Source organism: Triticum dicoccoides, chromosome 7B (assembly GCF_002162155.2).
Source record: "Triticum dicoccoides isolate Atlit2015 ecotype Zavitan chromosome 7B, WEW_v2.0, whole genome shotgun sequence".
Lineage (NCBI taxonomy): Eukaryota > Viridiplantae > Streptophyta > Magnoliopsida > Poales > Poaceae > Triticum > Triticum dicoccoides.
Genome location: NC_041393.1, coordinates 107,669,523 through 107,683,323, shown reverse-complemented (window position 1 = coordinate 107,683,323; position 13,801 = coordinate 107,669,523).

Below are 13,801 nucleotides of genomic sequence, written 5' to 3'. Positions count from 1 at the left end.
TGATCATGTTTTGTAACCGAAGTTATCGGCAACTGGCAGGAGCCATATGGTTGTCGCTTTATTGTATGAAATGAAAACGCCATGTAATTTCTTTACTTTATCACTAAGCGGTAGCGATAGTCGTAGAAGCAATAGATAACGTAAATGACAACGATGCTACGATGGAGATCAAGGTGTCGCGCCGGTGACGATGGTGATCATGATGGTGCTTCGGAGATGGAGATCACAAGCACAAGATGATGATGGCCATATCATATCACTTATATTGATTGCATGTGATGTTTATCCTTTATGCATCTTATCTTGCTTTGATTGACAGTAGCATTTTAAGATGATCTCTCACTAATTATCAAGAAGTGTTCTCCGTGAGTATGCACCGTTGTGAAAGTTCTTCGTGTTGAAACATCACGTGATGATCGGGTGTGATAGGCTCTACATTCAAATACAACGGGTGCAAAACAGTTACACACGCGGAATACTCAGGTTAAACTTGACGAGCCTAGCATATACAGATATGGCCTCGGAACACGGAGACCGAAAGGTCGAACGTGAATCATATAGTAGATATGATCAACATAGTGATGTTCACCATTGAAAACTACTCCATCTCACGTGATGATCGGACATGGTTTAGTTGATTTGGATCACGTGATCACTTAGATGACTAGAGAGATGTCTGTCTAAGTGGGAGTTCTTAAGTAATATGATTAATTGAACTTAAATTTATCATGAACTTAGTCCTGGTAGTATTATGCAAATTATGTTGTAGATCAATAGCTCGCATTGTTGCTTTCATATGTTTATTTTGATATGTTCCTAGAGAAATTGTGTTGAAAAATGTTAGTAGCAATGATGCGGATTGGATCCGTGATCAGAGGTTTATCCTCATTGCTGCACAGAAGAATTATGTCCTTAATGCACCGCTAGGTGACAGACCTATTGCAGGAGCAGATGCAGACATTATGAATGTTTGGCTAGCTCAATATGATGACTACTTGATAGTTTAGTGCACCATGCTTAACGGCTTTGAATCGGGACTTCAAAGACGTTTTGAACGTCATGGACCATATGAGATGTTCCAGGAATTGAAGTTAATATTTCAAGCAAATACCCAAGTTGATAGATATAAAGTCTCCAACAAGATCTATAGCTAAAAGATGGAGGAGAATTGCTCAACTAGTGAGCATGTGCTCAGATTGTCTGGATACTACAATCGCTTGAATCAAGTGGGAGTTAATCTTCCACATAAGATAGTGATTGACAGAGTTCTCTAGTCACCGTCATCAAGTTAGTAGAACTTCATGATGAACTATAGTATGCAAGGGATGATGAAAACGATTCCCGAGCTTTTCATGATGATAAATCGATGAAGGTAGAAATCAAGAAAGAGCATCAAGTGTTGATGATTAACAAGACCAGTAGTTTCAAGAAAGGGAACTTCATGTAGAATGGCAAGCAAGTTGTCACTTTCGTGAAGAAGCCCAAAGCTGAACCAAAGCCTAAAACTGAGTGCTTCTACTGCAAAGGAAATGGTCACTGGAAGCGGAAATGCCCTGAATATTTGGTGGATAAGTAGGATGGCAAAGTGAACAAGGGTATATTTGATATACAGGTTATTGATGTGTACATTACTAGTGTTTATAGTAGCCCCTGGGTATTTGATAATTGTTTGGTTGCTAAGATTAGTAACTCGAAACAGGAGTTACAGAATAAACAGAGACTAGTTGAAGGGGAAGTGACGATGAGTGTTGGAAGTAGTTCCAAGATTGATATGATCATCATCGCACACTCCCTATACTTTCGAGATTAGTGTTAAACCTAAATAAATGTTATTTGGCCTTCGCGTTTAGCATGATATGATTTGATTATGTTTATTGCAATATGGTTATTCATTTAAAGTCAGAGAATAATTGTTATTCTGTTTGCATGAATAAAACCTTCAATGGTCATACACCCAATGAAAATAGTTTGTTGGATCTCGATTGTAGTGATACACATATTCATAAATATTGATGCCAAAAGATGCAAAGTTAATAATGATAGTGCAACTTATTTGTGGCACTGCCGTATACGTCATATCAGTGTAAAGCGCATGAAGAAACTCCATAAAGATGGATTTTTGGAATCACTTGGTTATGAATCATTTGATGCTTGCGAACCATGCCTTTTGGGCAAGATGACTAAAACTCTGTTCTCCGGAACAATGGAACGAGCTACTGACTTGTTAGAAATAATACATACCGATGTATACGGTCCAATGAGTGTTGATTCTCGTGGAAGGTATCGTTATTTTCTGACCTTCACAGATGATTTGAGCAGATATGAGTATATCTACTTGATGAAACATATGTCTGAAACAATTGAAAGGTTCAAAGAATTTCAGAGTGAAGTGGAAAATATCATAACAAGAAAATAAATTTTTATGCGATCTGATCATGGAGACGAATATTTGAGTTACGAGTTTGGCCTTTAGTTAAAACAATGTGGAATAGTTTCATAGCTCACGCCACATGGAACACCACATCGTAATGGTGTGTCCGAACATCGTAACCGCACTTTATTGGATATGGTGCGATCTATGATGTATCTTACCGATTTACCACTATCATTTTGGGGTTATGCATTAGAGACAGCTGCATTCACTTTAAATAGGGCACCATCAAAATCCATTGAGACGACGCCTTATGAACTGTGGTTTGGCAAGAAACCAAAGGTGTCGTTTCTTAAAGTTTGGGGCTGCGATGCTTATGTGAAAAGTTTCAACCTGATAAGCTCGAACCCAAATCGGAGAAGTGCGTATTTGTAAAATACCCAAAGGAAACTATTGGGTACACCTTCTATCACAGATCCAAAGGAAAAATATTCGTTGCTAAAATGGATCCTTTCAAGAGAAGGAGTTTCTCTCGAAAGAAGTGAGTGGGAGGAAAGTATAACTTGATGAGGTAATTGTACCTGGTCCCTTATTGGAAAGTAGTTCATCACAGAAATCAGTTCCTGTGATACCTACACCAATTAGTGAGGAAGTTAATGATGATGATCATGAAACTTCAGATCAAGTTACTACAGAAACTCGTAGGTCTTCCAAAGTACGGTCCACACCAGAGTGGTGCGGTAATCCTATTCTAGAAGTCATGTTACTAGACCATGATGAACCTATGAACTATGAGGAAGCGATGATGAGCCCAAATTCCGCGGAATGGCTTGAAGCCATGAAATCTGAGATAGGATCCATGTATGAGAACAAAGTGCGGACTTTGGTTGACTTGCTCGATGATTAGCAAGCCAAGTTAAATAAATGGGTCTTCAAGAGGAAGACAGACACTGATGGTAGTGTTACTATCTACAAAGCTCAACTTGTTGGAAAAGTTTTTCGACAAGTTCAAGGTGTTGACTACAATGAGATTTTCTCAACTGTAGCGTTGCTTAAAGTTTGTCCGAATCATGTTAGCAATTGCCACATTTTATGAAATCTGGCAAATGGATGCCAAAATTGCATTCCCTAATGGTTTTCTTAAAGAAGAGTTGTATATGATGCAACTAGAAGGTTTTGTCAATCCTAAAGGTGCTAACAAAATGTGCAAGCTCCAGCGATCTACCTATGGACTGGTGCAAGCATCTCGGAGTTGGAATATACGCTTTGATGAGTTGATCAAAGCATATGGTTTTATACAGACTTTTGGAGAATCCTGTATTTACAAGAAAGTAAGTGGGAGCTCTGTAGCATTTCTAAAACTATATGTTGATAACATATTGTTGATTGGAAATGATATAGAAATTCTGGAGAGCATAAAAGGATACTTGAATAAGAGTTTTTCAAAGAAAGACCTCAGTAAAGCTACTTACATATTGAGCATCAAGATCTATTGAGATAGATCAAGACGCTTGATAAGATTTTCAATTAGTACATACCTTGACAAGATTTTGAAGTAGTTCAAAATGGAAACGGTCAAAGAAAGAGTTCTTGCCTGGGATGCAAAGGTGTGAAGTTGAGTAAGACTCAAAACCCGACCATGGCAGAAAATAGAAAGAGAATGTAAAGTCATTCTCTATGCCTCAGTCATAGGTTCTATAAAGTTTGCTATGCTGTGTACCAGACCTATTGTATACCTTGCTCTGAGTTTGTCAAAGGAATACAATTTTGATCTAAGAGTAGATCGTTGGACAGCGGTCAAGAATATCCTTAGTGAGGACTAAGGAGATGTTTCTCGATTATGGAGGTGATAAAAGAGTTCGTCATAAAGAGTTACATCGATGCAAGCTTTTACACCAATCCAGATGACTCTAAGTCTCAATCTGGATACCTATTGAAAGTGGGAGCAATTAGCTGGAGTAGCTCCATGCAGAGCATTGTAGACATAGAATATTTGCAAAATACATACGGCTCTGAATGTGATAGACCCGTTGACTAAACTTCTCTCACGAGCAAAACATGATCATACATTAGTACTCTTTGGGTGTTAATCACATAGCGATGTGAACTAGATAATTTACTCTAGTAAACCCTTCGGGTGTTGGTCACATGACGATGTGAACTATGGGTGTTAATCACATACAAATGTGAATATTGGTGTTGAATCACATGATGATGTGAACTAGATTATTGACTCTAGTGCAAGTGGGAGACTAAAGGAAATATGACCTAGAGGCAATAATAAAGTTATTATTTATTTCCTTATTTCATGATAAATGTTTATTATTCATGCTAGAATTGTATGAACCAGAAACATGATACATGTGTGAATACATAGACAAACTGAGTGTCACTAGTATGCCTCTACTTGACTAGCTCATTAATCAAAGATGGTTATGTTTCCTAGCCATGGACAAAGAGTTGTCATTTGATTAACGGGATCACATCATTAGGAGAATGATGTGATTGACTTGACCCATTCCGTTAGCTTAGCACTTGATCATTTAGTATGTTGCTATTGCTTTCTTCATGACTTATACATGTTCCTATGACTATGAGATTATGCAACTCCCGTTTACCGGAGGAACACTTTGTGTGCTACCAAACGTCACAATGTAACTGGGTGATTATAAAGGAGCTCTACAGGTGTCTCCGAAGGTACATGTTGGGTTGGCGTATTTCGAGATTAGGATTTGTCACTCCAATTGTCGGAGAGGTATCTCTGGGCCCTCTCGGTAATGCACATCACTATAAGCCTTGCAAGCAATGTAGCTAATGAGTTAGTTAAGGGATGATGCATTACGTAACGAGTAAAGAGACTTGCCGGTAACGAGATTGAACTAGGTATTGAGATGCCGACGATCGAATCTCGGGCAAGTAACATACCGATGACAAAGGGAACAACGTATGTTGTTATGCGGTTCGACCAATAAAGATCTTCGTAGAATATGTAGGAGCCAATATGGGCATCCAGGTTCCGCTATTGGTTATTGACCAGAGAGGTATCTTGGTCATGTCTACATAGTTCTCGAACCCGTAGGGTCCGCACGCTTAACGTTCGTTGACAATATAGTATTATATGAGTTATGTATGTTGGTGACTGAATGTTGTTTGGAGTCCCGGATGAGATCACGGACATGACGAGGAGCTCCGGAATGGTCCGGAGGTAAAGATTCATATATTGGATGATATGGTTAGGCCAAGGGGTCAGGCCCACGGGGCTATAAGTCGGTGCAAAGGGAGTTTTGCGGAGGCCAGGGGGCCAAACGCCGGAGACCCTGGCGTCTGGCCTGCCAGACGCCGAGGCCCATGGCATCTGGGCCAGACGCCAAGGATTATGGCGTTTGGTCCTGGAGTCTGAGTGGGACTCTTGCCTTTCGGGCAAAACCGACTTTGAGGGGGCTTTTGCTCCAAGTTTCGACCCCAGGGCTCAACATATAAATAGAGGGGCGGGGCTAGCACCAAAGAAACATCAAGAAACACCAAGCCATGTGCCGGCAACCCCATCCCCTCTAGTTTATCCTCCGTCATAGTTTCCGTAGTGCTTAGGCGAAGCCCTGCAGAGATTGTTCTTCACCAACACCGTCACCACGCCGTCATGCTGCCGGAACTCATCTACTACTTCGCCCGTCTTGCTGGATCTTGAAGGTGAGGACATCATCGAGCTGAACGTGTGCAGAACTCGGAGGTGCCGTGCGTTCGGTACTTGGATCGGTCGGATCGTGAAGACGTACGACTACATCAACCGCGTTGATAAACGCTTCCGCTTAGCAATCTTCAAGGGTATGAAGATACACTCCCCCTCTCGTTACTATGCATCACCATGATCTTGCATGTGCGTAGGAAATTTTTTGAAGTTACTACGTTCCCCAACAGTCGGGATGTAACTAGGTGAGCGGCGGCGGGTGGATTCTGCGAGCAGATGGCGTAGGCCTTGCCGCGCCGGAGCTTGGTCAGAGAGAACGGCGTGTACCACAGATCGGGACGTGCTGGCTCGGCGCCGTCGAACGGAAAAACGATGCACTTCCTCCCTTTCCCCCGACGGACGGGATGCGGCCGGATCAGTGACTAACGGTGAGAGAGAGAGAGAGAGAGAGAGAGAGAGGCCACCACACTCCCTTTCCCCCGGCGGACGGGATGCGGCCGGATCAGTGACCAACGGTGAGAGAGAGAGAGAGGCCACCGCACTCCCTTTCCCCCGGCAGACGGGATGCGGCCGGATCAGTGACCAACGGTGAGAGAGAGAGAGTCCACCGCAACCTTATGTGAGATACTCTGAAGAGCGACAAACCAGGCTGGCAGGCTCCATTGTATATAGTTGAGCGGACTACCTTTTTCTCCATAAAAATTGTTTTATATTCTGTGTACGTGCCATTGAGCGCTATAACTTTATTTAAAAATAACGCGTCAAGTCGAATTTTGTTTCGTTCACACGTGGTACACGACCTCCCTAGGTAAACAACCACTACATGCGTTCAAATTAGCACATGGGCTGCCATTTCGTAAAGAAATGAGCTCCACCGTGTACCCGCGCGGGTGTGGCTGGGCATGAAGCGTGAGTACGTGCACGGTGCACCTATTCTCTTCTTGTATACGAACACCACCTACGTGGGGTTGTGTGAGAGAGATACAAACCTAGAGAGATATTGTGTGTGGGTTCTTGAGAGTTTTCTTGGGGGGAGGGGGGTCAATCCAAAAATGTAACATATGCAATGTGTGTGAAATAGAGTCCTGGATATAACATATATATAGAGGGGCGATCCACGAGAAGAGAGTGGAGGTATCATCGGCTTGAGGTGTCCATAGAATCGAAAAGAGGGATGATGTGTGTGTGTGCATGCGCGCGATCGATAAAGAGTGCCATCAAATTTGTGTGTGCCCACGTCAAAGATATAGAGTGGCTGGCCTACTGGAACGTGAGAGGGGACATGTGCAGTTTGTATCTGTGGCATGGATACCTACCTGCAGCGCTCGACTATCAGTGTGTGGTGGGGGAAGAGGGAGGCCCAATTAACTATAGAGGTACAATGGCTGGTATATGTGTGGAGGAGGAGAGAGGCCTACCTCATGTATTAAGGAGATCGATCTACCTCATGTATTAAGGGAGATCGATCAACATCCATGCATATGTGCAGGAGAGGAATAAGGTTGGGAGAGAGACAGAGCTAGAGTATTGGAGGGGGTGGTAGTGGAGTTGCTTCTAACAAATGGTGGGATAGGCTTGCTAGAAAAACAGAGGGCACGCCCGCAATATCAATAAGAGAGGAGATGGCTGCTTGTTGTCTGTGCACGTGCCTGTGAGAGACGCGTCAGGAGGCATGCACGAATGATGAGGGGGACGATATGGCTGTGGTAAGCAGACGTAACTACATTGGAATATCAATCGCCCTTTGTTAGAGAAAGGAGAGACATAACTTGTGAGGTACGTCGATTGATGGGGGGGGGTAGTTAAAGTTGATCTAGGTATATGTTGGGAGATCGATCAGTATACATGCATGTGTGTGTTAGAAGCAAATGAGGCACGAGGAGAAGGATAGAGAGAGAGGGATGCATCTAGGAGGTGGTACGAGAGGCATACTATATCGAGGGGGAAGGAGTGTGCGAGTACGAGATCGATGAAAAGAGTGGTGGGAGTGAGGCATGGACGGTGACAAGAGAAGAGGGGAAGCTTGTGTTTGTGCTAGGCACACCTGGCTAGAGAGGCATATCAATCGATGTGTGCCATAAAGAAGGAGCTGGGGGGCCTACACACACCATGGGTGAACGACCTAAAGTGAAAAGACGAATTTGCGCGATGGAGCTAGAGAATGCTGAGGGAGGGTGAGAGGGATGCGGGCGTGTGCATGCACGAGAGAAAGTTAGCGCTAGCTACAAAGATAAGAGGGTTGTGTGGGTGTAAAAGACGAATAGAGATCATATATACTTCATTATAAAAAGCGAATTCGAATATTTGAAGAATTTATCATAGTGTTTTAAACCGACGCATGTGTGAATATATATAACGGTGATACACATGGTGTGGTTATGAACATGTTATACTACATATAATATATTTTATCTCTACTCTTATAAAAACAGAGTTGTTGATGATGGTGTGCCTGCCATCCTGCAATATAGGCCGTCCGATTTATATCTGGCAGATAGCAACGAAACTATGATGGTTGAAGTTGGCAACAATCATGATTGTAGATTCTTATTGAAATAGAGAAATGAATTCAAATTTAGTTTGAATTGCAGCGGTAGTATAGACATTTGGATGCACTAAAATGTTGGTATGAGTAGGTTACATGCATTATACATCAAGCGAAAAAAATTAATCGGACATAACATGGTTTCATACTCCCTCCTTCCATCTATATAGGGCGTAATGAGATTTTTAAGACCGCCTTTGACTATTGACAAGATTAATAGTACATGACATGCACAATGTGAAAATTATATCATTGAAAGAACCTTTCACAGACGAATTTAACGGTGTTCTTACTATAAGTTGCATGTCATATATTATTGCTCTAATATTTGGTCAAAGTTAGCATCAAAAACGCATTAGGCCCTATATAGATGGAAGGAGGGAGTAGCTTTGAATAGCATTTGTATAGTAAAACGGGGCAAGACTCTCTCTTTGTGTGGTGTGAATAGTTTTTTTTCTTTTTGGTTGAGGGAAGTGCGAATGATTTGGTACGTACAAGCACAATATTACTACATGTTAGGCTTGTCCCTAAAATTCAACCCGCGTCTTGTTATATCCCGAAAATTCAGATATCGTGCTCCCAAAACTGGCGCCTTCACAACCCGCGCCTTGCTATCCTGAAATTACAACGCGCGCGAAAACTCCCTCCAGCCGCCAAATCCCGACACGCGAAATCCCCCTTCTAACCCTGAGCTGAAAGGGACGCTAGTTCAAATCGGTGGGGGGTACTTTTGTAACACACCCTACATTTTGGACAAGCGCGTCCCTAAGTCATGCTTCACCCCCTCCCATCGCCCCCTTTTCACCATTCGAAATCCCAGGCCGCCATAACCTCTCTGCTCCAGCCATGAAACCCCACCCTCCTCCGTCCGCCACGTCACCGCTGCCCAGCCGGAGCCTCTTCCCCGATGACGTCGTCCACCGCAATAGCTCGACGTCCCTCGTCCACCTCCCCGGATGAGGATACGTCGTCCATCTCGTCGTCCCGCCGGTTCAGCCGCCCTGTCCTCCACCTCCAAGGAGCTGCTCCGGCGATCGCCTCGTCTATCGCGGCTGCTCCATCCCCACAGCGCCGCCTTAACCTGCTCCACCGGAACCACAGCATCCTCACCGACTCCTCGGACGAAGTCGAGGCCTACTCGACTCCACCAAAGAGGTTGTACACTCATCGAATTGCACCTTCTCCTTAACTCGACCTCCCGGCACCAACGGTGCTCCGTCCTGCACCCCCATGGAGCGGCTACCTTGGAGCCGGCGCCGCGGGCGACATCTCCACGGCGGCTCTCACCCAGTGCGAGGCCCCTTTAGCGGCGGCATCCATACCAACCGGATCTGCTGGTGCTGCTTCGGCTCTCGCTCGCTCGCCTGCTGCTACTACTTAGGCTCTCACTCGATCGCTCGCTCGCCCAGCTGCTGCTGCTGCTCTCCCCCTCGCTCGTGCTGCTGCTCTGCTCCGATTAAGCCACACTTCAGTCGACTGAATCGACTTTTGGGTCAGTTAATTTTCAGGGGTTGGGGGGCTAGCCGGAGTTAAGGAAGCACCACCCGCAGCGGGGATGGGGGCTCGCCGGAGAGGAACCCCACTATCTATCTTAGGGTTCAGGGTGGGGGCGGGGGGCCTAGAGGGCTGGCCGGGGCGGCGGTGGGGAGTTGTTTCGGGGCAGCGAGGCAGCGCTGGGGCCGGCGGTTTGGCCAGTGGTGGTTGGCGGCTCAGGGGGGTGCAGGTTGAAGATGAACTGCAGGCCCTCCCTAAACTACATGTCAAGTGCCTCTCTGCTACCATTACATTCAGTTTCGACAACAACATTCAGATTCCACAGTAAATTTTAGTTTCGACAGTTAAGTTCAGAGTCAACAGTTTTTACCTCATCTGTTGTAGTCAGGTGGTTTTTGGTGATGTAAATTTTACATCTATTTTACATCATCTATTGGAGATGCTATTAGAATCCCACTTGAGATTGACGATGTTTGTCTTGTGTTGCTTCAGCCTTGACGTCTTATGGCTCACCGGAGCTGCTCCAACGACAGAACGATCCATCACAACAGAGGAGTGCCCTGGACGCCGTCTACAGATTCCTCAGATCTTCCTCCACACCTCCGACAGCCACCTCTGCCTCAACTGCTTCAGTGACCAACCCAATTATTCATGCATTTTGTTGAAAGGAATGAAGCAAAACATCCACCTAGACCTACTTTTCAAAATCCTATGCATGAAAACAAGACCAAGTGCATTAGTGCCAGAATAACATTCTAATTGTACACGCTTTCATATGGTTTCACTTTATTTTGGCCATGTTTCTTTGCATTCCTCTGCTCTTCAATTCTTGTAAACCAAACACCCAAGTTGACAGAAATCCTGTGTTTACAAATGCTCTGTTTACCATGTGCATTTTCCTATCCTATTCCGGTGTTTTTCCTATCCCTGCGTTTTAAGAATCATGCAAGCCAAATGAGCCCTTACATAATTACTTCAGTTACAGGTACGTGTCGAAGGGAACTTTGTGTGGTTTGTCCTGCTCCTGCCGCGACGTCGTCCACCTCACTTGAGCTGCTCCATCGACAAAAGCATCCACCAAACCAGACATCACGACTCCTGACCGTCTTTTGCCGCCTCAGATCTCCTTCCTTGCTGCCGGCACCCACCGCAACTGCATCACCATCATCGACTCAGTAGATGAACCTGAGGAGTACACGGGTCCACAAGGGAGGTTGCACTCTTTTGTTTCTGCTTATGTTATGCATTGCTTAAACTTACCTGCTACTTTATCATCCTGTTCAGCTCTTGGACTCCCAAGTTAGGTCCAAATTAATGTTCAAACTTGACATCTAAATTAGTTGTGGGGCACATATCGAGTCAGCAATGAATAGTATGTTTGTCTAATATCTGGTTCACCTAGGGTATGCCTATGTTGTTCATATTGGGTGGGAAACAAATAGTAAAGCAATCATCATCTGTCTTTTTATTAATTTAAAGCAATCATCAGCCTGCTATCATTATTTTTGGATCCATCCACTGGTTGTTACCATCACTCTAAATTTCTACATGCTCTCCTTACATAATCTCACCATGTTTTTTGTATGCATGTCAGATATTGTACACAGTCATGCTAAACATGTAGAGAAAAAGAGAAGAGTTTTGCGCGGCAATACAATGTCATGCAGACATCGCTCCATGGTGGGTTCAATGGCAAACCCTCTCCACCCCTCTCCAGATTGTAATCCAGAGGAAGATATCTATTCTGAGGCGGATTCAGACGCCGCTGACCACTCCTATTTACCCCCAAGGTGTTTGCTCTACCTTGGCATGATGATGTTAGTCATATCATGCATATGTTGCCTTGTAGTGCCTACTTTTGACATCATATATGTCACCTGCTTAATTTAGACATGTTCTGTAATGCCACCTGTTTAGTTTCTATATCATATATGGGAATTATGCAGTCTCATGTCTTTTAGCCAGCCATAATATATGTGAAATGTGCAATGCCATCATGTTTAACCAGGCATCATATATTTGAATGATATCTTTCCCATCCTTTTGTTCATTACATTTCCATTTGTCGACAATGTTTGTACATTAAACTACTCTTCCCGTGAATCAGCCATTTGGGTGGGAGATGGAAAAATCTGGAGCGAAAACAAGGCCTTCAGAGCAGACAATGCTACCTGTCGAAGAATATCTCTTGTTGGGTCTCGATAGCTCCTCAGAGATGGATTCAGAGACAGATGACCAGTCCTATTCCCCCACTGAGGTGTATGCTCAAACATCGCACGGTTATACTGCTCATATGATGCATATGGTGTCTTGCATTGCATAGTTTGACATCATATACACAATATTCAACACCATGTTCTTAGTTCAGACATCATATCGAATGCCCTCTGTTTAGCATATAAATCACATATGTGAATTAAAAGATGCGATCATGATTACTTAGATACCATGTAGGTGTATTATGTCATGCGATCCTGTTTAGTTATTCATCATATCTTTGAATTATGTTATGCTATGCTATCCAGTTTAGATAGACATCATATATGTGAAATTATGTCATGCTATCCGTTTTTATTAAACAATATACATGTCAACTATTTCATGCCTTTTTTCCACACTATCTATTGCATCTATCTCTCATACAACGTCTGTACACTCAACTATGTTTCATGTTTATCAGCCATTTGAATTGGAGCGGGTGATGCCAGTATCCAGCGGACTAAAAATACGGTCTTCAAATAAAACAGTGCTACCTCTTGGTGGAGATAGCACCCCGGTTGTACATGCACAAGAACCAGGCCTACCACACATAACCCAAACTCTCACAGATTGTACCCCTACTGCGATGGATAGAGAACCAGCTTCACCCAATCTAACCCTAATCCCAGCAGATAGTAACCCAGTTCCTGTTGACACAACACCATCTCCACCACAGAGCTCCCAAACAAGAGCAGCTAGTAAGGTATCTCTAGTGCCCAAAGGGCCAGTACTACCACGATGAACCCCAACTCCACCAGTTAGTATGCCTATTCCTGTGGGGGAAGCACAACCAGCTAGTCGTAGTTTAGCAGCTATCGCATTTGATGTTGTTAAATCGTATGTGCGTATCTTCCCATCTTGGAAATATTATACTGAAGATGAAGGAAAATGCCAGTTGCAGGTGTTTGTCCACGAGTTATGTGTAAGTATTGTTATTCATGGCAATTACTTTGCTTTGTCCCATACATCCTACCTCCATGATGGTTATAATACAGCAAATTTTCCCATTTTTCTCTATAGAGAAGGACCAATTTGGAAACTCTGGATGAGGTAACCTATGCTAATACCTTTGCTATCATCAAGAATGCTTGGTGGAAGTATCGGAATTACCTGAAGAAAACGTACTGTAGGAGCTTGAGAAGAGGTGTCTAGAGGGGCGTGATTAGACACTAAGTACCAAAGTTGCAGTTTTTAAGTTTCTTTAAAGTTTAAGTGGAGTTTAGGCACAAGTTTAACATTCACAACATATAGCAAGCAAGCATGCAAAGAGTATAAGAGCAGCGGAAAATAAAGCATGCAACTTGCAAGAATGTAAAGGGAAGGTTTGGAGAATTCAAACGCAATTGGAGACACGGATGTTTTTGACGTGGTTCCGATAGGTGGTGCTATCGTACATCCACGTTGATGGAGACTTCAACCCATGAAGGGTAACGGTTGGCGAGTCCAC